The sequence below is a fragment of the Nymphalis io genome, chromosome 18, assembly GCF_905147045.1.
Source record: "Nymphalis io chromosome 18, ilAglIoxx1.1, whole genome shotgun sequence".
NCBI lineage: Eukaryota > Metazoa > Arthropoda > Insecta > Lepidoptera > Nymphalidae > Nymphalis > Nymphalis io.
In genome coordinates, this window is record NC_065905.1 from 11,287,079 (window position 1) to 11,302,284 (window position 15,206).

General features: G+C 38.9%; 4 protein-coding genes across 12 annotated transcripts in view; 2 read left to right on the forward strand and 2 right to left on the reverse strand.

Annotated features, from left to right (window-relative positions):
• The window catches only part of LOC126775340 (luciferin 4-monooxygenase-like), an 89,229-nt gene that overhangs the window by 55,914 nt on the left and 18,109 nt on the right, over nt 1-15,206 (forward strand). The window lies entirely within an intron of this gene.
• LOC126775354 (uncharacterized) overlaps nt 1-15,206 on the reverse strand; it is an 84,973-nt gene that overhangs the window by 28,060 nt on the left and 41,707 nt on the right. The window lies entirely within an intron of this gene.
• LOC126775338 (asparagine--tRNA ligase, cytoplasmic-like) overlaps nt 1-15,206 on the forward strand; it is an 89,531-nt gene that overhangs the window by 14,073 nt on the left and 60,252 nt on the right. The window lies entirely within an intron of this gene.
• LOC126775335 (glutamate receptor ionotropic, kainate 2-like) overlaps nt 1,437-15,206 on the reverse strand; it is a 102,264-nt gene continuing 88,494 nt past the window's right edge. The window contains exon 17 of the mRNA XM_050497187.1: nt 1,437-1,554. The gene's annotated coding sequence lies outside the window, so the exon portion shown is untranslated. The remainder of the gene's footprint in view (nt 1,555-15,206) is intronic.

The window sequence follows — 15,206 nt, forward strand, 5'->3', positions numbered from 1 at the left end:
CGGTTAGTTGATAATAAGTACCTACTAATTTTTTAAAAACACTGATGATTTACCTTTCATGACCTTAAGAAGGTGGCGGGTACCGACTGGATGCAAAAGGCGGAGGACCGGGAGCTTTGGCGCACCTTGGGAGAAGCCTATGTTCAACAGTGGACAACGATTGGCTGTTGATTGATTGATTGATTTACCTTTCGGTTTTAAAAGAATACAATTTCCTGTGAGGGTATACCAGTAATACGCGGGTGAAACCGCGTATTATAATTTAATTTCGATAAATTAAATATTTTGAACATCGGCCCATCGTGTGTTTTAATAATAGATCGTGATTTTTTGAAGAATGTCGGTGTGCTTAAAAGAAATGTCCGTTTGTTAAGGGGTATGTTCCGAAGAATGTCTATATACCTGTAAGAATGTCTGTGCGCTTAAAATAATGCCTTTGTGCTTAAATAAAAGTGTGTTTGCTTAGAATTATGGCCGTCTGCTTAAACAATGTCTATGTGTTTAGTAAAATATCGACCAATTGTTTTCCCACAGCACCTGTGTAATAAATTTTTTTGTATTGGAAACGCTGGATGGGATCTTTACCTCAACAATGTATGTTATTCGTTAATACAGTTGATAGGTACCTGTCTATTTATTCACAATAACTGTAAGTATATGCCCGCTGCTGTTTGTATGTGAGAGCATTTTTAAAACCTTTATCATAATAATTCAATTTATTGTAAATTATTATTATTTATTTATTATAAAGTATACACAGAATCGATAACTTACTACTATTTATCTATATAACATATTTATATATATATATGCGGAATATCACTGCCTATCTTATCACGAGATCTAAGAAACTATCGGTCCGATTGACTTGAAATTTAACATAGGTAGGCAGTACACCTAGGTTAGGCATAGACGCTATCTAATGGATTTTACGCAGATCCTATCTAAAATAATTTTATCACCGTCATAAAGAGCGAAGCCAGGGCCGGATAGCTAGTTTTGTTATATAATTATTTGAATATTACTAATAATGTTAATTATGCATATTACATGGCCTTGAAGTTTTCGTGGCTAAATACAGGTGTTATTTAAGCACATACAAATTAACCAATTTTTGTTTTATATTTAAAGTGGATCAATTTTTTTTTATAGTATAGGCAGGCGGACGAGCATATGGGCCACCTGATGGTAAGTGATCGCCAACGCCCATAGACATTGGCATTGTAAGAAATGTTAACCGTCGCTTACATCACCAATGCACCACCAACCTTGGGAACTAAGATGTTATGTCCCTTGTGCCTGTAATTACACTGGCTGGAGCAGCGTGGTGTAATAAGCTCCAAACCTTCTCCTCAAAAAGAGGAGAGGAGGCCTTTAGCCCAGCAGTGGGACATTCACAGTAAAAGGTGTTAGTAGGTAACTATAGACAAAATTGTTCAAGTTTCCCTCCCGATTTCAACCAGGAGGCACCCTTAGGACGTTCGTTTCTCTTGAGCCCCTCGTGTGGCTCCCAACATCCGGCTGAGTTTAACTCGCCCATCGCACCCGGTGACACTATAGATAGAAAAAAAAAGTTTGAAGTTATATTAAAATAAAGTATTGCCCTTCAATATTCGGTACACGTACATAATTAAAATACTACACTACAATTTCAAAGGTATTTAATTTTATCATTAAAAAAAAACTTTCTCAAAACAAATATGATACTGAATTGACCTCTACTGTTTTTTTTTTGTTTTTACTCGAAATTATTAAAATACAACCTGTATATAAGATTATATTTATTTAAACGACGGACTTATTCATCTACATATATATGTATATATATAACATGAGTACTATTTACTAATTATCTTACATTTACACGTGGATAATTGAAGATCTACATTGCTCACCACGATGAAACTTTACCGGAAATTGAAAGTATTTATTGCACTATGCGTGTTAACAGTACATGCTGGTAAGTTAATACTTATTTAACTTAAGAATTTAAATTGTTAATGTCCTGAATTTAACATAATTATTAAGATTTCGATTATATAAAATCCCCGAATTGATCTTTATAAAAATAAAACAGCAAATAATAAAAAAAATATATTAATTACTCGCTCATTACTCATTAATACGTATTTTTTACTTCCATTGTATATGAGCGAAGGTTTACTGGACTGCGTTCGCGAACACTATCTTTCACAAATCCTATAGAGCCAGATTTTTAAATTGAAATTACGTATAGATTGTAAGTAACAGCCTGTCAATGTCCCATTGCTGGGCTTCCTCTCCCTTTTTGAGTAGAAGGTATGGAGCTTATACCACCACGCTTTTTTTTTCACGCAATGGAATCCTTCAGAAAGGTACCCAGCTCCCAGGGGGGGGGGGGTAACTGGGTTATGTGGGATTCTTACCCACTAAAACCACTGTGATGGCCGTCCTCCGCACGGATCTCTCCCGTGCTTTGCTCCGCTCGTGGCTCGGCGGAGCTCTAACCAGGGGGCAAAGGTAATCCCGCCTCCCCGCACTCCTCGCTAGTGCGTACGGCAGCGCGAGGCCATCCCGGCTGTTATTCCACCACGCTGCTCCAATGCGGCTTGGTGGAATACAGATGTGGCAGTATTTCAGTGAATTTAGACACATACAGGTTTCCTCACAATTTTTTCCTTCACCGTCAAGCACGAGATGAATTATAAACACGAATATATAGTATAAAATAATTAACCTATAATAATTATAATATGTATAGATTTTCCTTGCGCGCCTAGACAGTACAATGAGTCAGTGGTATGCGTTTGTAACGCAACATACTGTGACACAGTCAGTAGAGTGGTTCCGGAACGGGGCACCTATATAATGTACACATCGTCTAAGGTATGTATTGAAAATTCTTTATTTATTTGTGTTTTTAATAATTCGAAAATGCACATAGTTATCTAACTGGTGGTAGAGCTTCGTTCAAGTTCGTCTGGTTAAGTACCACCCACTCATCAGATATTCTACCGCAAAACAGCAATACTTGGTATTGTTGTGTTCCGGTTTGAAGGGTGAGTGAGCTAGTGTAATAACAGGCGCAAGGGACATAACCTCTTAGTTCCCAAGGTTAGTGGCGCATTGGTGATGTAAGCAATGGTTAACATTTCTTACAATGCCAATGTCTATGGGCGTTGGTGACCACTTACCATCAGGTGGCCCATATGCTCGTCCGCCTTCCTATTCTATAAAAAAAAACTTATATTCCTATCATAGGAATAGCCAAATATTATTTATAAAAAAAAGTACAGAGAGCATAGAGATAATTATTTATAAACATATACTTGCAACATTACGCATCACAATAAAGCCACACTCAGTTCCCAAAAGCAGGGTCAGTCCATTAGATTTTTCATCGTCGCAAATAACTCTAGCGGCCTCACCAAGAGCAGAAAATATAATTATATAATCACAAGGCACTGGTATATTAATATACAAAAAATATCCCACGTAGTTGTTGCAATATCGCGTCACAAGTATAAGTGTATTTAGCACACAGAAAACGATCGATGCAAAGAGAAGGCCGAAACTGCTTCAAAAAACTCGATAAGGGATTATTCCATCAAAATATCCCTAACAGTACCAGTCTATGAATGTCCCACTGCTGGGCTAAGGCCTACTCTTCCTTTTTGAGGAGAAGATTTGGAGCTTATTCCACCACGCTGCTTCCAATGCGGGTTGGTTCAAATTCTGCCACATGCGTATACCACGCATGTGGCAGAATTTGAACGCATGCAGGTTTCCTCACGACGTATTCTTTCACCGTCAAGTGCAAAATAACTATAATACACTGTTTATATATAAAGAACAATAACAATGTCTGTTTTTATCGAATTACTAATATTCCAATTTATCCCTCCAGTTAAACGTAAAGCTTGTGTTAGGAGGAGGACGACATTTCAGGATCGAACTTGTGAGCTTTACACAGCTAAGCTGGGGCCGAATTCTACTAATTTATAAGAATTACGATACGATTCAATTCCGATCCAACTTTGAATCATTTGTATTTTTTCGAATCGAAACCGAACTGATAATATGTTAACATATACCGTTATGTCAAAATCAAACGTAATTGTTAACTTTTATGGCAATATTCGATAATTTAATTAAAGAATAGGAAAACAGAAGAAACGGCAACGATCACGCTTCGATTAGATTGCGATAAAGTGACAATTTGTTAGTAGAATTGGGCCCCTATCCGTAAGCCATTGGGCTATTGGCTATATAATATTTATATGAGTGTAATGTATTAGATTATTAACGGAGCGAAACGAAACCAAAAATCGTTGGAATAATGGCATGTACACAATTCTTATTTTTAAGCTTATAATAATAATGTTTTTATTTTTTTATTTAGACGGGTAAAAGATTTAGTAAAAGCTTTGGACCCATGCAACAGAAAACATGTATGAGTGAGTATGGTATATATAATTATTATATATATTGTATTTCTATTACTTATTTCTTTTAATAATCGCGATCCTTATTATATAGATGAGAACCACGAGATGGTATTGGAAATACACCCAGATAAAAAGTATCAGACAATTGAAGGATTCGGCGGGTCGGTGACTGATTCCGCAGGAATCAATTGGAAGAGCTTATCACCAGCGGCACAACAACATTTAATCAAGTAAATGGGATTTTAGTTGGCCAACATTTGTTTCTACAACATTAATTTAAGAAAGAAATTAAAACTGAAATTAATCAACAACAAATAGAATATTCTTAACATTTTTTAAATAACATTTTGTAGCTATTTTGGTTAAAAGTCTTTTCAGAAGGTTAAGATCCTTTTCGATCTAGCAGTTGATCGATTAAAATCGACTATTGTGAAGGAAGTATAACAGAACAATGACTTTGTTTGTCGAACAATCGTTACCCTAGTGGCTAGCGCCTGACCTCTTTCCGGTCGTGTCGGATTGCCGTCCCATCGGATTATGAGAGTTAGGGAATAGGTAGTTACACAGGTGCACTCTGCACCTGTGTTTGCGCACACACTTGTGCGCTATAATATCTCCTGCGTAGTTGGCTAATCTCTCTTGAGATTGGCCGCCGTGGCCGAAATCGGTCTGGAGGACATTATTATTATTATTCATTATTATTATAAAACCTAATGCTTATATGCTTGTATAAAATGAAATCGGATTTTGAATTCGTTTTGATATATCGGACGAATGCCTATCGCTAACCGTTACACTGTTAGGATTAACTCTATGCAAAGTTTATAAATAAGGCTTGTTAAATTAACTTGAATGTTATAACTATAATTGTTGCTGCTTCGCCGGCTTACATTTAAGTTAGAAGAAATATATAGAAAGATACGCATGTATTCATATTATATATACAAATCTACATGTTGGTTTTGTTTGAAATTAATAAAGTACAGATTAAATATTTATCACAAAAGTGTTCTACCTCACCGCTAGATGGTGCTGCATATCAATTTCTATAGTGATAGCTTTAAAAATTAGTATGTAAAATATAATTATACACATATATATATATATTATAATATGAATACACACTGTGTTTACTAGAATATTTATAAATAATTTTATTAATAATAATTTTTGTCCAGAGGGTGGATCTACCAGTTATCTGTCCGATAGCTGGTTGGAATCACTACGGGTACGCGGCCCCGGACTGCTCTAGCTACTAGTGTCACATTCCTGTATCTTCCGTGATCACAGTATCCTCACCCCTCTCCTTGATACGTTGTTTCCCAAAATTATCCCAGCGTCACGCCAAAGAAGAAGGAAAACTAATATTAAACCCGGAGCGGTGCCTCCGTTTAGGCGTAAGCCAGTCACCTGCGGCCAAACCAGCACCACACGTTTTGACTCGTCATTCCTGCGGATCCTGCTGGGGAGGAGGAGAGGGTGGCATGGGTACTGGGCAAGCCCGTGTTGCCATAAAGTCGCCAGGCCCAGGCGTAGCAGCATCCACGGAGAGGACACTTCGCTCACCTGTCTTGCAGGTGGAAAACAACACGGAGAGTGGCAGTCACCGGTTATAAGTCAGCACGAATAGGCGTAAGTGCGGACGCCAGGGGCCACTCTTGACAGTAGGAGGATCCATCGTAGATCCATTGATCAGTTACCGCCTGCTTTAAGTCGGGCAGCCCCCGATCAATAAGGTACTGATCCGCCTCAGCGTTAACTTGTTCCGCCTGGGTGAACGGAACACAAGCCTTACAGCTAGACGTTGACGCTGTGACATTAACCACCTGCTCAAAGGAACATAAATCCCAAAACCCACACCAACGCTGCTTACATGCGCTTTGCGACATGGAATGTCCGAACGATGAGGACAGGCTTCCCGAACACCTACGGAAGCTCCGATTGCGCCCAAGAACTGCGCAAAACTTACAGTATCGACGTGGAGTTTACAAGGCTCAATATTGATATTGTAGCCTTACAAGAGACCAGAACTGAAGACGAAGGGTCTTTGCGTGAAGCTAACTACACTTTTTACTGGAAGGGCAAGAGTTCCTTGGAAACACGAGAGCATGGTGTAGGTTTCGCGGTTCGAAAACATCTCATCAACGCCATAGAAACACCTGTAGGCGTTTCCGAGCGAATTATGGTCTTGCGTCTAAACACAAAAAGCGGCTTTGTCACGCTAATTTCCGCTTACGCACCGACGCTTAGTTCAAAACCCGAGACCAAGGATCAATTCTACGGCCAGCTCGATGAGACAGTGCGCAGGGTAAATCCAACTGACAGACTGCATATTTTGGGTGACTTTAATGCCCGCGTCGGTCAGGGCACATCAGCCTGGCCTGAATGCCTCGGTGCACACGGCATAGGGAAGCTTAACGACAACGGACAACGACTGTTGGAGTTTTGCTCAAGGCACCAGCTGTGTGTTACCAACACCTTTTTTAAAGGCAAAATGATGCGGAAAGTCTCGTGGATGCACCCTCGATCTAAACACTGGCACCAATTAGACCTTGCTCTTACAAGAAGGAGGGATCTACGGGAAACGCTCCACACGCGGGCGTTTCACAGTGCCGATTGTGACACCGATCACAGCCTCGTTGCTACTAAAGTCCGACTTGTCCCTAGAAGAGTCCATTCTTCCAAGCCACCCGGTCGTAAAAACATAAATCTTTTCAAGACTCGTGACATGGAAGTAGTGGAGTCATTTGGGGAACTCGTCCGCGAAGAAGTTGCAACTTGGGATAGTACGGCATCAGCGCGAGTCGAATGGGAAAAAGTCAAGTCTTTTCTCACTGACACTGCAGGCAAGATTTTTGGCTATCAAAAGGCAAAATCTTACGACTGGTTTCAAGAAAACGAGGAGCACTTACTTCCCTTGATTGACTCGAAACGCCAAGCCGCTTTAAATTTTCGCCTTAACCCTTGCGATGCGACGCGTAAAGATCTCACGAAGGCAAAAGCCTCACTCCAGCGTAGCACGCGCTTCTTTGTAAATGCGTATTGGACAGAGCTTTGCCAAAGCATCCAAGCGTGCGCAAACGCGGGGGATATTGGCGGGGTGTACGCGGGCATCAAAAGAGCTCTTGGACCTACTCCAAAAAAGACGGCACCTCTCAAGGAAACCGACGGTTCTGTTATAACAGACAGCACCCGTCAGATGGCAAGATGGGTAGAATACTACAAGGGGCTCTACTCGTGCCCAGTGGATATTCAGCCAGAAGCAATGGAGCTTGTCCCGAATCTGGCAACTTGGCACGAGCTAGACGTTGCACCCACAGTAGAGGAACTTTATCTGGCCGTCAAGAAGCTCAAATGCGGAAAGAGCCCCGGAAAAGACGATGTTGTCACCGAAGTCCTCAAGCTTGAGTGCCTCTTGCCCATCCTTCATAACCACCTGGCTAAGTGCTGGGAAGAAAACTACGTCCCTCAGGATATGCGAGATGCTAACATCGTCACTCTTTATAAAGGCAAAGGCGATCGTGGCGACTGCAACTGTTACCGCAGTATATCTCTTCTTAGCATCGTCGGTAAAGCCTTTGCCAGGGCCATTTTAGGCAAACTACAAAGGCTCGCCGACCGCGTATACCCTGAAGCACAATGTGGTTTTAGGTCCCAACGGTCAACTGTCGACATGATATTTTCACTCAGACAGCTACAAGAAAAGTGTAGGGAGCAACATACCCCCCTAGTCATTGCATTTGTAGACCTAAATAAGGCTTTTGACTCCGTGAGCAGAGAGGGGTTGTACTCGGTTCATGTCAGAATTGGATGCTCCCCAAAACTCCTAAGGATAGTGCAATCGTTCCACGAAGGTATGGAAGTCACCGTCCTGCACAATGGCAACGCATCCACGCCATTCGACGTACGCCGTGGCGTTCGTCAAGGTTGTGCACTGGCCCCCACCTTGTTCGGAATATTCTTCTCGGTGCTTCTGAAGGTTGCTTTTGGAGATGAACAGCAAGGCGTCCACTTACACACGCGAACCGATGGTAGGCTGTACAACATCTCAATGCTCAAGTCCAAACGCTACAGGGAGGACCTATTTGTAGATAGTCTCCTCTTCGCTGACGACGCTGCCTTCGTTGCTCATGACCAAGCTCAACTCCAGAGTCTAATGGACAAATTTGCCAGAGCGTGCGACCTCTTCTCAATGTCCATAAACTGCAAGAAGACCGTTATTTTAGCGCAAGGATGTTTAGAGCAACCAGTCATCTTGCTTAACGGCGCACCTTTACAGGTGGTTAACAAATTTTGCTACCTTGGGTCGCATTTGTCAAGCAATCTCTCGCTTGATGCAGAGATCGACTTCCGCATCGGCAAAGCAGCCTCTATGTTCGGGAGGCTCTGTTCAAGGGCTTGGGATAACAGACACCTTACGGTAAAAACGAAAATGCTTGTTTACCAATCATGTGTCCTAAGCACACTCTTGTATGGAGCAGAAACGTGGACAACGTACGCAAAACAAGAACGCCGACTAAACACATTTCACTTGCGCTGTCTTCGGAACATTCTGGGCATCACATGGCAGGATCGCGTGACAAACGAGTCTGTTCTAGGCAAGGCACAGCTGCCTAGCATCATGGCCATTCTCAAAAAAAACGGTTACGGTGGCTGGGACATGTGCATCGAATGGAGCAGACCCGTCTTCCAAGGCAAATACTACTGGGAGAGGTTGTGGATGCAAAGAGGTCTGTTGGGCGGCCTATGCTCCGTTACAAAGATTGCGCTAAGCGTGATATGGTTGCGTTTAACATCCCTAGCAATCGATGGGAGGAACTGGCAGAGGACCGTGCCAAGTGGCGACGCCTTATTTACGAAGGTCAATCAAAGCATGACAATGACTGGTTTAAACTACTAAAAGAAAAACGCACTAGGCGTTATGAGCGGGCTTCAAACCCCCGCCCATCTGGGGGCGCATACACTTGTCGGAAGTGCGGCCGGGGGATCCTCTCTCGCATTGGTCTTTTCAGTCATGAACGCAAGTGCCTTCGCGATGCCGCTTAAATCATCTGTCAAAGATGCAGAGGCCTATATATATATATAATGCTTATATAATTATTAAAGTGTTAGCCATAATGGAGGTTTTCTTTGTCCAAAGCTCGTATTGCAGTGAAGATGGACTGGAATACTCAATGATTCGCGTCCCCAATAGCTCGACGGATTTTTCTACTCGTTCGTATGCTTACAATGAATACCCGGTTAACGACACAAAATTAACGAACTTCACTTTAGCTCCAGAAGATATTTTATACAAGGTGAAAACATTAATTAATTTTAAATCTTATATTAAAAAATAAATTAATAAACAACGCATATTACTCAATTACAATATTGTTATAGATGATAAAAAAGCATGGAGTTGAAATTATTTGTTGATTTTTGGCAAGGACATATAACTTAGTTGTATTTTATTATCATAGGTATGTACGTATTGGTGGAAAAGAGTAGTTCTATTGAGTTTCTAGTCGATTCTTCTAAGAATCTTAATTCAGAATCGGTGATAGTTGTGTATTAAAATATTTAATCAGTAACATAATGTGAAAAGATGCCTCTTACAGCCCACTTGAATAAAGATTATTTTGATTTTGGTGTCCAGATATTACACGACCATTAGCTCACAAACCGTCCACTACATGTACTACCATTAAATAGATTACAAATGTGAAAATTAGTGAGTACTATTTTTCCTCTTTTCTATCATCTATGTATAAAGTATCTATCTTTCTAGTATCAAATAGTATGCCTTTTTATTAATTATTATATAGCATGACCCGCGGCTTCACCAGCGTGGATTGTGGCACAATATGCTGTTTTAACGCATATAATGCCTATTTGAATTATACTTATGATGTCTTCAAACTATTAGGAATGCAGCGGTGTAAATTAAAAAATGATTGTTTTGGCAACTCGCTAGTAGCCATATTAACAAAAAATCAGTTATTTTCAAATCACAGACAGACACTTTAATTTAATTTATCCGTATAGATACAGATACCATATGCTGGATGATATATTCGGTATTGTTAAGGTGATGAGGATTTTTTCTTTAAGGTCCCCATGATCCAAGCTTGTATGAAAGCAGCCAAAGTTGACGTGGACGTGATTACAGCTACCTGGGCGCCTCCTAGTTGGATGTTAGTAAAGGAACAAATCTCAGGGCTCAGATATCTTAATGAAGATTATCATCAGGCGTACGCTGACTATCAGTGCAAGTAAGTACTTATGGGAAAGTCTTGTAATAATGTTGATCGAGCATCTATTTAACTTTTTTTATATAAATTAGAAATAATTAGAATAATCATAAAAATGGGAGAATATTACTTATTTTACTTAGTGGTAGGGCTTTGGTGGCGCTAGCGCGTCTGGTTAGGGACTACTCAACACATATTCCACTGCCAAACAGCAATAATAAGTATTGTGTTCCGGTTGGAAGGATGTAAATCTTTTTTTCAAGAGTTTGTGGTTGATTATTTTTTTACGGCGCTGAAGTCTATGGACGGTGGTGACCACTTACCGTGAGGTACCCCGTCTGACCGTCCACCAACGTTTATTACAAAACTTTGCCTTAGATATATTTGTTTAATACCCGTACTCGATACACATATCTTGAAGACAACGGTTCCCTGTTGTAAGTGTAACCCCTTAGGCCCGTAAGAGTCGCATGTTCGATCCAGATAGCCTAAGGGGATTAATGTCGTACATCTAAAATATGCTGTGCACTCAATTAGAGGGTTCAAAAGGAACATTAATAATTCCTTGAAAACGGGTCATTGCTATTATTTAAGAAAAAAAAAACCACTTCCTTAGTTGTTACATAATAAAAACAACAAAGTCAGTACAACAAACTTTTATCTGAAATATCTCCTCTTTGGTTAAGAATTCCAAATTCAAATTTATAATTTCATTTAGTTGGTACATTTGAGTTTTGAAAACAGTCATTCATTTGTTTTTTCCTCATTATTTTATTTTTTGGCGTCGCTTATTACCGCACAAGGAAAACATGAAATATCGGTATATTTACGAGTACGAGTTCTACCGTGGTACCAGTGCTGCAGAAACAGCTCGAAGGAGAGAGGAGAAAGCACGGTACGTTTTTGGTTTCAAAGTTTTCGTTCTGGAAATTTTGACCTTCAGAACCAACCCTCTGGACGGCCGGAGACCAAAGTGGAAAATGAAGAATTAAAGGCTATTGTGGAAGCGGATCCATCACAAAGTACTTCAGAGATAGCTACAGGCTTCGGGGTAAGTGATAAAACTGTATTAATCAACTTGAAGCAAATCGGGAAAGTAAAAAAACTTGAACGATGGGTACCTCAGGAATTGAGTGAATTGAACTTGCGAACACGCGTCGACCTCTGTGTTACTTTGCTCAACCGACACAATAATGAAAGAATTTTAAATCGAATCATTACTTGTGATGAAAAGTGGATACTGTACACTAATCGGAAGCGCTCGTCGCAATGGCTGAACCCTGGAGACCGAGCCAAATCCTGCCCTAAACGAAAATTTACTCATAAAAAGTTACTTGTGAGTGTTTGGTGGACTAGCGCCGGTATCGTTCATTACAGCTTTCTAAAATCTGGCCAAACGATTACGGCAGATATTGTCAGCAACTGCAAACCATGAAGGAAGAACTAGCTGCTTAACAACTGAGATTGGTCAATCGCTCTAGGCCACTGCTGCTGCACGACAACGCAAGACCACACACTGCACAACAAACAACCACTAAGTTACATAAGCTACATTGGAATATCTGCGACATCGACTGTACTCCCCGGACCTTGCTTCAACAGATTACCATTTTTCTGGAATTTGGACAACTTCTTACAAGGAAATTCAACTTCGATGAGGCAGTCCAAACCGCCTTCAAAGAGTTTATTGATTCTCGCCGCCATGGTTTTTTTTTTGTAAAGGGATCAATGAACTACCTATGAGATAGCAAAAGTGCATAGATAACAACATACTTTGATTAATTAAAAATATTTTACAAAAAAAAAGACTATATCCCTCCCGTACAAAACGCCAATTTCATATATAAGGACCTAATATAATTGTTAAGGAAGTACAGACTGGCGATACGTCGAAATCACATAGGAAGTATCACATAATTAGCAGCAACAATTAGTGCCCCACAAAAGTTTTACCGACTCTCTCTCTCTTTTCCTAAATAACGTCCTATCGGCCTCTATCGCTATATACAAAACAATTAAAGTAATGTTTGCGCAAAAAATATATATATAGTGCTCTACTTGCCTTTAAAAGTGTTTTGGACAACTGATTTCTTTTTATTTTCATATTTTTTTTCTGTAAGACGCTGTTGGCTAGTACAAATAAATAAATAAAAAACGAGTTATTTTCGCGTTTGTTCTTTAGTAACAGTTTTCTTGTCCGAGCTGGTGATACCTTTTTTTGTTTGACTATCAATACGCAAGTGTAATACTTATCTATATATATACTAAAGATTTGATTTTTTGTATGTTTGTTTGTTCTACTGTTCTAAAACTTACTGAACCGATTTTATAAATACTTTCACCTATAGAAAGCTACATTACCGAAGAGTAACATAGGCGATATCTTATTTTCAAAAAAAATAGAGATCCTTACGAAAATTGCAATAATGTAAACCAAGGTATCATTTTTTTTCCTATAAGCAATCATTGGCGTAAAAAAGACAAATGTTTAACCCAGACGAAATAATTATTAGTATTTAATAAAGAAATTTTAATTTCCTTTTTACTTTTAGATTTGCCGAACTTTACAACCAACAAGGTATTAAAATATGGGGACTGTCAGCTGCAAATGAACCATTGCTTCCCTTTATATACGAACTGAAACAAGAGGCCCAGATATGGTCTACGAAGAAAATGGTACATATGTCCTAGTTATATATATATATAGTGTTAGGGAGCCTATATGTTAAGTGAAGATATGAGTTACCTCTATTCCGAAATGTCAACCAATTCTGTTCATTAGTTTTCACGTGACAGTTCTATCCATCCCCACAAACTCAACGCTTATTATATTAATAGCCACGTGTGTTACTGGACCGCCTCGGTTCATATACTTATTTCATTAAAATATTACAAAGTAAGTTGAACCCGTTGATTTTTCAGGCGAAATTTTTCAAAAACAATTTAGGACCTACAATTAGAAACTGTTCAGTGAAAGACATTCGGATAATGGCTGCTGATGACCAAAGATTCACACTTCCGACGTTATTTGATGATGTAAGTATATTTTTATCTATATTTATAATATTATATAATATATATATATATATTATCATATAAAATTTAATGTTTGAAAATAGACCCGATATGAAAAATCGATTGGCGTAAACTCCGCGAGGACGGAGCAATGACGCAGCTAGTTAAAATAATAAAACATTCAGTTTTTTAAATGTCAAACAGGACAATGACACTGCGCAGCGCTGTGTGCGCAACCTTCGAGAAAGGAGAATGATGAGAATGCATTTATTTTGAGATATAATGATATAGGGATAGCGTACAATATGAAAACTTAGCGTGGAGTGAGAAAGTGTGAGAAAAAGATTAAAAAAAGGAAAATAACTTAAAATAATAGATATATTTATAATAACTTAGAATAATATTTATGTGAATAAGTATAATGTAGATATGTACTTTATTTCTCTACGACCAAAATGCTTTTAAGGTTTCCTCTCCTTATATATAACATTTTGTCATATTTTAGAAAGCGAATGGGTCATCTGATGGTCAGACATGTGTACCTTCGCCCATATATTTACACTGCAAGATGTATAAACCAACCCTTACACCATAATTATATACAATAAGTGGGTGGTACCACCCCAGAATTGTTGCAAAACCATACCAACTACCGATCAATCATTAAAACACACACGATGTACACATTTTCAGATATCAAAAATCGATGGAGTCTTGGATTACATTGATGGGGTAGCGGTGCATTTTTATTACGATGAAACTACACATCCAGCTATACTTGCAAGGCTTAGTAAAAAACATCCGGACAAATTTATTCTATCCACCGAAGCATGCGCAGGTATTACAATTCTTGACTTTTTAATTCCTGACCTTAATATTACACGTATTTCAATTTAACAGCATTAGTAATCATACCAATTTAACATAATAATAATCATGATTAATGTCATACTAGATTATATACCTAGCGAAGTGCTTAAAACTATAGCACCATTTCAAATAATTATTTTAATATTATTAAGCCGATTTAATTAATCGAAATTTTGATAAAAACCCTTACCATATGCCTAATTATAAACTATATAGAATTAAAAATAGTCTGGATGGTATACGATGGTCTATAAATGATAGGACCGGCGGAGCTTATGTTATCAACTGGTTTGAAGGCTCGTTTAAATATGCAGAGTAAATGCGTTTTTCCAGCGAGATAAAAAGAAAAGTCTACACCACGTGGTCGATTTATCTCTATTATGGATCGTCATTCAGAAGACACTCCAAAATCTCCTTGGTAGTCTTTTGTAGGTTACAACCAACAATGTCCCGGCATTTTCTCTATCGTCCATTTCCTGCTATCTTTACATATCATTCAAATAGTTCAATTCTCGAGGATCGGCCTCATGGGGAAGCCCCAGTGACTTATTCTAAGCTCTTAAGGGAGGTTACCATGGTTTTAAATATTGGATTTATTTTATTCGTTATTCCGATTATGATCACGCGTTTTGTATGTATTTATTGTATGGTAAGATGTATA